This window comes from Macrobrachium rosenbergii, chromosome 46 (assembly GCF_040412425.1).
Source record: "Macrobrachium rosenbergii isolate ZJJX-2024 chromosome 46, ASM4041242v1, whole genome shotgun sequence".
NCBI lineage: Eukaryota > Metazoa > Arthropoda > Malacostraca > Decapoda > Palaemonidae > Macrobrachium > Macrobrachium rosenbergii.
In genome coordinates, this window is record NC_089786.1 from 20,403,004 (window position 1) to 20,415,834 (window position 12,831).

Here is a 12,831-nt window from a genome sequence, read left to right on the forward strand (position 1 = left end):
TGATAATTTTATTGTTATCCTGAACTAGCTTTCAGTTGCTTGCTAGTTAAAGGCTGGTTGGTAAAGATTAATGTTTGTTATTTTTAATATTGCAATCTATGGTGCCCAGGCTAATCAGTAAGTAAATTTTTATGCTTGAGTGTATTTGGTTCATAAGTATTTTCACAAGATATTCTGTTTTTCAATAACAGTTCATTCATTGTATTTGTATTTATTTTTTGGTCTTAATGGTCTGTTTATCTTATGACTGTAACATAATACTTTGTCTCAGTTATGTACAAGTACATACACTAACTATGTTTTGAAATTAAACTTACCTCTCCATTGTATAGCTCTACCTTCAGCGGCAGCAAAGATATGACAGATAGCAAATTTCGAAGGTTCTCCCTTTTCCCTGTAAGCACCAGTGTATGTCCATCTACTTCCCCCAACCTCAACCAGGGTACCTGTAGGTACACACTGGCTGGCAGACAGTATCCTTCTGTTGTACATTTAATTAACTGGTGCTTCTGAAAAGTAAAAACTGGTGCTTCTGAAAAGTAAAATTTGTCCCCATTTTTTGTAGCTGGTTTCTGGTTTGTGTTTGACTATCTTTTGGATTTTGCTTATGGATTCTGGTAATAGCTAGCAAACTTGCAAGGTATGTAGCTGCCATAATAGGTTTTATTCACTTTCAGCTAACTGACATGACTTGTGTGTGCAATGCAGGGGTGTTTTAACAGGCCTGGAATGAAGGAGATGTGCTTGCTTGTTGAATATCAAAATAGAAGGGAGACTTACAAAAATGTGATTCTGCTAAGTATGGTGTTGCTAAAGTTGTTGCTGGAAAGCGTGAGAGAGACAGATTAAGCCATTCCCCTTCCCCTTCTCTGTCTTGCAGTCGGGCTACTACTTCATATTCGTGTTATCCGACCCCACTGCAAGCTTCCCTTTCAGCTCAGGATAGCAGGATGAATAGATTTGAGATATATTTAACTGAGGATAAGGGGCTATTCAGCAGTTAGTTGAAATGAATAGGAGTTTTTATATAAGTAACTTACCCAGTAATTACTTAGCTAAGAGTTTCTAACTCGACTGCAGCTTCAATTTTGAAATTCGCAGTAGCGATAGTCTTTTGTTTATGTAGGTGACTAACCCCTCCCACTTTTGGGGTAAGAGAGAGAAACAACTAAGCCAAGAGCTTCACTTTTGTTTCTGTTGGCTTAGCAGCAACACAGTGTTAAGAAAGCAGCTCGATTTTGGTTTTCGGCTTGAGATTCTTACCTTTTGGTGAAGTATTTTTAGCTCAGTAGCCTTTGGATTTGTATTGTTTAACTGACATATATTGTTTTTTATCCTGATTTTGGCTATTGTTCTCTTAGGGGATTTACCTGTTTTTTGACTCTGTTAGCTAGTAACTATGTCAGATTCTACCGCATGGAGTATTAGGTATTGCAGCAGAGGCTGCAATACTTGCATGACCAAGGCATTTTAGGATTCACACACTTTAATGTACGACTTGCAGAGGACAAATTTGTTCAATTGACTTAACTTGTGAGGAATGCTGTGAGTGGGACGAAAGAAAGTGGAAGACTTTAGCTTCTCACTTATTCAAGTTAGAAAGGGATTGTAAGAGAAAAGCAGCTGCTAGAGCTGAGGTTAAATTAGCAACTCTAGATGCGACTCAGGAATCTAGTGAGGTTAATATTCTTTCTCTCCCTTCTCGTGCTAAAGTGATTCCTCCCACTTCCAGCCCTCCTCCTGCACCACCGATCTCCGCTCCTGGTTCCCTTGCTCCTGACCTGGATCACTACGCCATTCTTGAATCAAAATTTGGTAAGAAGGTTGATTTTCTTGCTAACACTGTGGCACAGTTGGGTGATTCAATGCGTGTCCTCATGGACAAATTCAATGCAAAGTGTTCAAGTGATATGTTTGTGGAGGAGGTGGGTACCCGTCCCACCAATGCTCCTAGGCAAAGGTCACTGCCATACTCCCCCAGCCCCAGGAGGAGGCATACTGGAGGCCCAAGGGAGGTCAGTGGGGTCTGCCCATGGGTATTCACCCACTCAGTCACACCTGTGTCGTCCTGGGTGTTGACCAAAGGCAGCTGGTGGAAAGGCGTGCCTAGTGTGCATCATCTCTCGTCTAGTTCGGGGAATTCTAGCCCTTCTCACAGGTGCCAGTGGAGATTCTCGGACAAACCTCATCCATTGAAAAGGTGGTGCCTATCAGGGACCAGTCCCGTCTGTTGTATGGCAAGAGGTTCAGGGAACGATCTGGTAGTCCGCAGCCGTCCTCCAGCAAATAGGACAGTCCTGAACATTTTTCTCAACCAGTAGCTCCCAGACCATCGTCAGTGTCCAGCAAAAGGACTAGTTCTTCAGCCAATCGGGAACCATCTCTTGATAGTTCATGTTCATATTTCGAGCGCCCATCTGGGATCGAGGACATCCCTTTGGTGAGCGCTCTTTGGCGGCTGAGTGTCCATTGACGGCCAAGCGCCCAGTAGCGACCGAGTGTTCACTAGTAACTGAGGGCCTAGAAGAGTAGTAGCGCACACACACCATTTGGCACCCGGGAACCTTCAGCACCAACTCACTCTCCCATGGTTGAGCGCCGGGATTGTTTGGCACCTGCTCCTGTTTTGTTGACTTTTTCGTTGAAATGCCGTTTTCTTTGCCGCCTCATTCGACTTCTGCATTGTCAACTCCAGTTTGGACCCTTCCTTGGCACCACTGCAAAAGCAATTAGACAATATTTTGGGTATTCTTAAGAAGTCGACTTCTTCTTCCTCAGTAGCCCCTGAAGATCCCTCACTGTCCCCGGTCTCATCGGAAGAGGAAGATTTAGGACAGGACTCCACCCCGTCAGCTTATGCTGCCTTACTGAATTATTTACTGGATAATTCTCCAGATTTCTTTGCTCTGGCAGCCCCTTCTTCTCCAGCTTCCTCATTTATGATGAGTGACCTACCCAGGGATTTGTCTAGACTTCCTAAAGTGGTTTTATCTTCCTCATCTAAGAAGGCTATTGGAGAAGTGGCTCTCTGGCTTTCAGAGAAAAGATGCCAGGGCAAAGCATGCTTTAGTATTCTGCCTTCCTGTCTTTCAGCCAGGAGATATAGGTCATATGTGACCGGAGAGGCCCTCTCCTTGGGAGTGGCTGCCTCCTCCCAGGGGAACTTCTCTGGTCTTGTTGAAAGGGCCCATAGGTCAGCTTTTGCTTCGCCAAAGACTATGCTCTCTGCATTGGAGATTGACCATTTACTCAAGAACATGTTCAAAGTGTTTGAAGTTTTTAGTTTTCTGGATTGGTCCATAGAGGCCTTGGCAAAGAAGATCAGAGATTTGGATCTCCCTCAGGATATTGCTGCTGATTGGAGGAGTGTTCTCTCCTGAGCCGATAAAGCGGTCAGAGACAGTTCTTTGGAGATTTCTTCCCTTTATGCTATGGGAATTTTGAAAAAGAGGGAACTCTGGATTTCATTTGTGTCTAAGGGCACCACTCCTTCACATAAATTAGCTCTTCTCTTCTCGCCCTTGGATAGTATGCATCTTTTTCCACAAGCAACAGTAGAAGAAGTGGCTTCTCACCTTCATAAGAAGTCAACAAGGGACCTTCTCTCTCAATCTATGAGGCGTCGAGAGAGTGGAACGCCGCCCTTTTCAAGTCATCTTCTCCTCTTCAACCTCAACCCTTTTGAGGCGGCAGGCGGAGATCGCAGTCAAGACTGCAAGCTTCTGTACGTTTTGCCCCACATGCGGCCAAGAGACCCTCCACCAAACCTACAACCCACAAGTGAGTTTTCAGTCCTTCATGCACCCGTCGGGGGCCAGACTCCAACTTTTTTGGGAAAGTTGGGGAATGAAAGGGGCAGATCAATGGTGATAGAATTATAAAGGGAAGGGTATTCTATCCCCTTCAAAGAGAATCCTCCCTTATCCAGCTCTCCCGTCAAATTGGTGGCTTACTCTGTAGGATCAACGAAGTATTTAGCCCTCTCAGAAGTGTCATCTGTCCTCAAGAAGAGGGCAATAGAGGTGGTGGAGAATATCGAGTGCAATGGCTTTAACAATAGGCTTTTTGTAGTATCAAAAGCCATGGGAGGATGGAGACCGGTACTCGATGTGAGCACGCTGAACTTTTACGTAACGAAAACAAAGTTTCATATGGAAACAGTTCAGTCTGTCCTATCATCCATTCGTCGAGGGGACTGGATGATATCTCTCAATATGAGAGATGCTTACTTCCACGTTTCCTCTCAGCAAGACTCAAAGAAGTATCTGAGTTTCATTTTTGGGAATCAAGTATTCCAGTTTCAAGTACTATGTTTCTGCCTGTCAACAGCACCACAGGTGTTCACCCAGGTTCTCGCCCCATTAGCCAGTTGGCTTCATCTGCTGGGAGTGAATATTTCCATATACCTGGACGATTGGTGGATTCGTTCGCCCACAAGAGAGAGGTGTGTGGAGGATCTTCAAAGGACTTTGCTTTTGACACAGGATGGACCTTCAAAAATCCCAACTGACTCCTCAACAGATCCTATATTTGGGGATGAAGATTGACTCTCAGAATTTTCAGGCTTCTCCATCCCCCAAAAGAATAGAAGCCTGTCTGAAGAAAGTCAACCTTTTCCTTTCCCTACAGAAGTGTTCAAGCACTCAATGGATGAGTCTCCTGGGCACTCTGTCGTTGAACGAACAGCTTGTGAGGTTGGGAAGGCTGCATGTGAGGCCTCTGCAATTCTTTTTAAGAGTCAGTTGGGATCGCAAGATAAATCAAGGCTGATGCATTTTCCCAATAACGCAAGAGATAAAGAAGGACCTGCTTTGGTGGAACTCCGCAAGCAGACTTTCGGAGGGAAAGTCTCTTTCCATAGTGAACCCCGACCTAGGCTTCTCCTCCAACGTTTCGGACCTAGGTTGGGGAGCTCTCCTGGAGGGAAAAGAAGTTTTGGGAATTTGGTCCCAACAGGAGAAAAATCTTCACATAAACATCACGGAACTAAAAGTGATCCATTTGGGACTGTAACATTTTGCAAGAGAAGTACACAACAAAGTAGTCATGGTTCATGCGGACAACACAACAGCCTTAGCTTATATAAGACTCAAGGGGGGGGGGTGACTCATTCTCCCTTTACATGACAGCCAGGAGTCTCCTACTTTGGGCAGATCAGAATCGGACCCAGCTGTTAACTCAGTTCATTCAGGGGAAGTGCAACATCATGGTGGACGAACTCGGTCGTTGCAAGCAAATTCTCCCGACAGAGTGGACCCTGGACCATCGGGTGTGCTCCGACCTGTGGAAGTTGTGGGGAGAATCGATGGTGGATTTGTTTGCGACTCCCAGAAACCACCGTCTACCCTTGTTCTGCTCACCCTTTCCGGACCCTCGAGCCTGGGCAACCGATGCGATGGTGCAAAATTGGTCAGGCCTGGATGTGTATGCCTTCTCTCCGTTCGGGATGGTGAGGGAGGTACTGAAGCAGCTCCAGTCGCATCAGAGCACCAGGATGACAATGATAGCTCCCTTCTGGCCGAGGAAAGAATGGTTCCCGGAGCTTTTCGAGCTGCTAGTAGGCTTCCCACGCCTTCTTCCAGCAATCCCAAGTCTACTCAGACAACCTCATTACAGGAAAATTTATTAGGACACATCCACTCTGGCCCTGACAGGGTTTCGACTGTTTGCAGACTCTTGCTAGTGAAAGGCTTTTCAAGAGCTGCAGCAGAAGCTATTTCCAAATGTAGACGACATTCTACTAACAAAGTCTACCAGGCAAAGTGGGCAGTGTTTAGACTTTGGTGTAAGTAGAATAACATCTAGTCTTCTGAAACCACTATAACTCAATGGTGGACTTTCTTCTTTACTTGAGATCCACCAGGGGCCTTTCTTCAACTACAATAAAAGGATATAGAGCTGTGGTTCTCAAACTATTGTGAGAATTTTTGCATGGTGGTCTCTTAAGTTTTAGATTGCTCGGCGGACCTTTTTTAAATTAATTACAATTAATAGTACAAAATATACTGTACGGTTACTGAAACAACACATTTTTATCAAACAATTATATATTCAGAAATATTAACATTAAGGTACTGAAACAAAATAATTTTTTTGGAAACCAGATTACATATTAAAAAAATGGAAACCTTAATCTACTGAAACAAGAGTTCTTTTTTATTTGACAACCAATTAATTAATAAGAAAATGTAACCTATATGGAACAAAAATGATTTTTGGCCAAAACATATATAATCATAAAATGGCAACCTTAGTTATCGAGTGTACATTCAATGGGATGGGTGCATTTGCTCTGCCTGAATCAATTCTTCTAGATTTGGCTTTGTTTTGACCAGTGCAACTCTCGTATCATGTGTTGCTTCTAATCTGTTTCGGGATTTTGTTTTGATGGCAAGTAGTGTGGAAAACACTGACTCACACTCATAGGTGGTTGCAAATGGAATCAGCACTTTTAGAGCCATCTTTGCAACACCAGGATAGAACTGTGCCATTTCAGTCCAAAAATCACTACAGCACATTTCATGGAAAATATGTTTTGCACCTGCATCATTAATCAATTCAATGAAAAGTTCTTGTATTGAATAATCCTCCGAAGGCAGATCATTAATGGAGGGTACAAATGGGTTGTTGATAAACTGATAGTATTTTTCAAAATTTTGTAGGTTTGGAAAATAATGAGCCATTTCTTCACCAAGAAATGATGATGTTGTTTCATCAACTTAATGACATTGTCTTCAACGTTAAGCTCATTCTCATCAATATATGTATTTAATTGTGGAAATGGGGCAAAATTATTCTTCTCTAGCTTAGAGTGCCGTAGTTTGAGCTTCATTTCGAAAGTAGTCGTTTTTCCATGGCAATGGAGCACTGTGATCTCTTTTCCTTGCAACGACAAATTGAGGGAATTCATGGATTTATGTCTGCCAAAAATGACAGACATCAGAGAATTTTGCGTGGATGTCTGGCTTAGTGTCTACCAAAAACTGAGGCATTTCTTCATGTAGTACGAAAACTCTCTTCAATGCTCTCCCTTTGGAAAGCCACCTTATGTGTGAATGCAATGTTTTCAAATATGGAATCACTTTCTTTGCATAATGCAGAAAACAAACAATAGTCAAGTGTGTTCGCTTTAATGAAGTTAACTACTTTAATCAATTCATCAGGCATGGTTTTCATTACTAATGTTTGGCAGTGAATAGTGCAATGTGTATCTAGCGATATTTGCTTAACCAAAGTTGAAAACCAGAACGACAACCCAGCATTGCTGGAGCTCCATCAGTACACACACCAACGACATGTTCCTATTTGATACCTTGTGTCTCAAAAAATCTGTCCACTTTGTTAAATATTTCCTTTGCTGTTGTTCTGGAGCCGAGAGTTTCACAAAAAAAAAAATCGTCTTCCAGGTGCTTGTCAGGTACATATCGTACATAGATGCAAAGTTGGGCTAAGTTGGAAATATCCGTCGTTTCATCAAGCTGGACTGCAGAAAAGTTGAAAATTGAATTCTGAATCTTGAAGAGAGGGAGGGGAGTTAGGGAAGCAAATTTGGTAGCTTTGACGTGCATACGGAAAGATCGGTACATGTACATTACCTGTCTGGGTCATGTTGCATAAAACCCACTCAGTCGACTGCTAGTTAGTAGTGTACAAAAATCTTATTTACAAAACTTACCATACACACTGGTAGTTAACTTTAACCCCTAAAGTAACACCTTACTGCAAATAGGATCCCTTTTATTTTATTTTATTTGTATTGCAAACATACTCTGAAGCACTTTATGAGCTCCAGCTCACAAATGTTAGAATAAAAGAAAGCTGCACAGACATCATTACTGCAAGCTCTTACATGTCTCCTATCAGCAATGAATTCCATATGTGGCTACCGCTTAAAAACAGTTTATACAATCAGTCACTGGTATTGCAGCTACTAGTTTACAAAGCATTCATAAATTGCACAGAAAGTTCTACCACAATTTGTGACAAAATGTGGTACAGTACTGCTTTCTGTTAGCAGTGGCCAACAGTGCTGTTTTGGGTACCACAGCCTCTATCAACCCTTCTCACCACACCAAACCTGAAATGAGAAAAGGGTTCCCATTAATCCTAAGAGAAGGGAGAACAATGACATTAAATATATAACATATACAGTATTATTAACTTAAAGTATACTATTACATTAACAAATTAATGTCTTCATAATACAACACTAAAAGCCAATATAAGGCCACTACATTCCTCCCTGCTATCAATCATTATTCTCACTACAAATTCAAGGCTAACCCAATCTTATGGATTTGCCCTAGTATTTATTTACATATATTTTATATCTGCAAAGTACTGTCGCAGGTCACAGATTTGTACTGTACAAGTTAATCAATCATAATTAGTATTCACAGATTAGTACTTTACATAATTAATCATAATTGGTATACAATCGTGTTGACTACTGGTTAATTAATCATAGGTGGTATTATTCATACTATTTGACAAACTGTCATACTATCAGACGTTCTGGTGTTTTACTTCTTGGGTCTGTCTTACACTACTATCCAATCCAACCTGATATCTAGCTACCTGTTCTAAAATTCTTTTAACTAGAGAACTACGTTATCTAAATCCCCGAAACTCTTCAATCTCTGCTCTAAGTTCAGATAACACATGATCTACAGTATCCAATGCCTTGTGCATGGTATTTACCCTATCTAATTCATCACTATGTACTGTACTGTGTCAAAGTCGTCATCTTCCTTAATGGGTAACATATAGATACTGAACGTATGATATAGTTCATTATCTGTCTCACCAAATTCTTTTAACTTGTACTCCTATGCCTGCACTGTCTCTCCTATTTCTGTCTTTTAACCTTTTTCTTCCTAGTTTTAACTGTCTCTACTAAAATTGTTTTCCATCCAACAAACTTTCCTCTTGTTCATTAATCTCATCATCCATCCACATTCATTCACCGAATGACTCTTCAAATAATCCGGAGGATCACTCTGCCAACGTAACTGACTATGGTATGCCCTAATTTCACACACACTGCTATCCTCACATTCAGATTATAACAAATAACCCATTCAACCACTTTAGTTACTACAGTCTGGCCTCTTAAAACCGGCACCCTTTGGACCAGCCCATAGCCGGACCACAGAAAATCCCGGATTTTAGAAATTACCCATAAAAAAAGACTATGTAAACAGTCATGCCAGCTCATTTTACATATATATTGTTTTGTTATCAAAAGAAGAACAAAGCTCATGAATAATCACTGTCATTTAGTTCCCTAGCAAAATTCTGGCCTACTCCATAAGCGTCTTCCCGTAATTGCTTACACCTTCGATACGTCGGAGCTTAAACCTCTTTATAAAAGCACTGTCAAATTCTGATCTCGGATCCTTTATTGTTTTTCAGTAATTCAAACTTTTATGGTTTTCGTTTTCAGCAAAAATCTAAAATCTGCTGCTTTTGTTTCTTTAAACCTACACGAGAGAGAGAGAGAGAGAGAGAGAGAGAGAGAGAGAGAGAAGAGAGAGAGACTATTGACCCGATTAGCTTGTTACACCGACAGATATCCATTTGCACAAATCCTGTTGCTTTACGTACTGTGTGCAATTATACTTCATGCATTATTGTCTTATTATCGTATTATAATTCATGAACATAGCAAACATGCGTCATTTGCATTATGCTAATGTTTACATTCTTAAAATCATTAGCTGATTGCATTTTACCGACATCATCACAGTGATTATATTTGCTAAATGAAACTCATTTCGGAGATTCGTTTTACAAGTTAATTAAGAAAGCAGATTAAAAATGCAACTTCCTTTATTTTTAAATGAAGTAAGGGTGTGATTTTGCCAGTACATGTATCGGATGTTGCTTTTGCCTTTTTCAAACCGTTTTGTGGCCTGGACCATATTCGTTACTTTTGCCACAGCTGCAACCTAAAATTTAGTGGCATACTTTAACACTTTCCTCTCCATTGAGCGAAGGATGAATATAGATTTATTTTATTTTTATTTATGGAAGTCACTGTTGAAAATTAGCCAAATTTTTAGCAAGTCGACAAGTGTAACATGTTAGTGGTAACTAACATCGGCTAACGGCTGTTTCTTGATTCGATTGTTTATGTCAGTGCTTAATGTTGTTTAAGCCAGTTTCTTGCACGCAGTAGTAAGTGGTTGTTGGTAAGCCTGATTTAATGTATGAAGATTTGCATTTAACCTAATAAACTTAGGCTTCTAGGCCTATTTATTAGTTAAAAGCTAACTCGGATATAATATGCATTATCAAAGGTATCTACCGAAACCGAGATAGGCATAGATAACCCAGCCTAGTGTAATATACTGTAAATACACCTTGCACTGTATTGTACAAGATGTTATATGATGAAATCATGATTTTGGATACTTTAATGATCGCATGGTACACAAGTATATTATAACGCAAATTACGGTATCCTGTATATTTTTAAGTTTCACAGAATGTTTTTGTTGGAAGTGAATTGTGCTTGTGTATTTACGGAGCAAGGTTCAATTTCGAAATCCGAAAAAATCTAAATGCTGAAACGTGTGGCGCTACTCTCCTAGCCGCTCAAGAACTAATGGCAACCGATTCAAAACGCCCCAGAATATGGGAGTTCCCGAACCACAGAATTCCGGATTTTGTAGGTCGTACATGAAGTCCTTCATATTTCTCCTTAACCTTATTCACTTTCAATCATCCTTTCTCTGCAACCTCTTTCAACACTTGTTACCAGCCTCGTAACTTGCGTATCGCTCATGTGCTCTTCAAACATCCCTATCATTCTCAGTTAACCGCATCGAAAGCTTAACATACCTTTCAAAATTCGTAACATACTCACCTGGGAACATTCCTATACTCGTGGGCACTTACTTCCCCAAGACTTTTGCAATATACAAATCTCTTTAATTTCCCTTATCAGTCATCATACGCAACAACTCAACGTCCTAATTGTTCTTTCTGCTAACCCATTCGCGCTTGGCATTTACGTTGTCGAATACTCATGCCCTACCCAACAATCTTTCAATACGTACATACTTGTAAATACTCTCCCAGGGAACTCTGGTCCATTATTGCCCAACAACTCCCTTGGCTCACTCACACATGTGAGAAACATTACTTTGCTTACCGCATTCACAAGTCTTTTCTTTTACATCTAATTGGTACTGCATAAGCAAACTATATATATATATATATATATATATATATATATATATATATATATATATATATATATATATATAGATAGATAGATAGATAGATAGATAGATAGATAGATAGATAGATATACCATAACAACCAATCCTACATTCTCACTCCCATGTAGGGGGTAGCGCTCAGTGCACCTCATGCAGTGCACTGTAGACATTACTTAAGGTTATGTGCAGCATCCCTTCGGCCCCTATCTGCAACCCCTTTCATTCCTCTTACTGTACCTCCATTCATATTCTCTTCCATCTTATTTTCCACCCTCTCCTAACAATTGCTCCAAAGTGCAATTGTTAGGGTTTCCTCCTGTTAAACATTTAAAACCGTTTAACCCTTAATTTCTCTATCTGCGCTAAATGACCTCATAGGTTCCAGCGCTTGGCTTTTGGGCTAAATTTTATATTCCATTCCATACATTCCCATACTTACTGGCAGCAATAACAATTTATCACAATCATTTCAAATGGCTCTTTCTTACTGAGCTGCAAAATAGGAGGTTTTACATACATTTGCTGATATTTACCCTCTTGACAAAAGCTTCGTGAGTAGTCGCCACATCCGTACAAATCCGAACTAAATACGGACTAAACACGCTTTCTTTCATACACTCTATCAGCTAAATTTCCCCACACGTCCATACCTATCATGTACAGTTTCTTAAGTACAGCACCTATTATCCCACAAACTGAAAGCACCCTTACATGCATACTCTCATCCATCGACTTGGCAACAAAATACACTATTCCTTGACATGACACAAACCTTTGACTGAACCTCCGAAACTGTATTAACTCACACCCGAGTAACTCGCAGGAATTCTAAATTGCACACAATCACACATCTCGTATTACAGGGCGTCCTGTTTGCATCTCTTCAATATCCCCAAGACCTAAGGTTCTTTGCAGCGTCCCTTCGGCCCCTAGCTGTAACCTCTTTCATTCCTTTTACTGTACCTCCGTCCACATTCTCTTTCTTCCATCTGACTTTCCACCCTTTGTAACAATTGTTTCACAGTGCAACTGCAAGGTGTTCCTCCCGTTACACCTTTCAAACCTTCTTACATTCCATTTCCATTTCAGCGCAGAGTGATCTCATAGGTCCCAGCGGTTGGCCTTTGGCCTAAATTCTATATTCCAATTCCAACCTCCTCAAGAGTCAACAAATCCATTTCACCCATTGTTGCATCAATCATCCCTACAAAAATTACCATACACACCTGTTCATTTTGCAAATGTGAAATTACTTGCCCTTCTTTCTGCAAAACTTCACTCCCCTTATCAACCACAATATAAAAAAACAAAAAAGCATTTGCTCGTCACTCACAACCATGAATGCATGTTTAACCTCCCTAACTCACATATACTTACAACTAAAACTACTGCTTCCCACGCCATAACTTATCCTTTACATAGCCCATGCAAAATCATACTGTCACATCTACACTCAATATTCCATGTGCACATTTCCATCTCCTTAGCCAATTTGCACTTAGCCTAGCAGTGAAACTTGTGCCCCAGTATCAATTAACCTGCAATACTGATTCCCGCTGATAACCACTACTGTCATCCCACAACTCTTTCCATGCACAGTCAA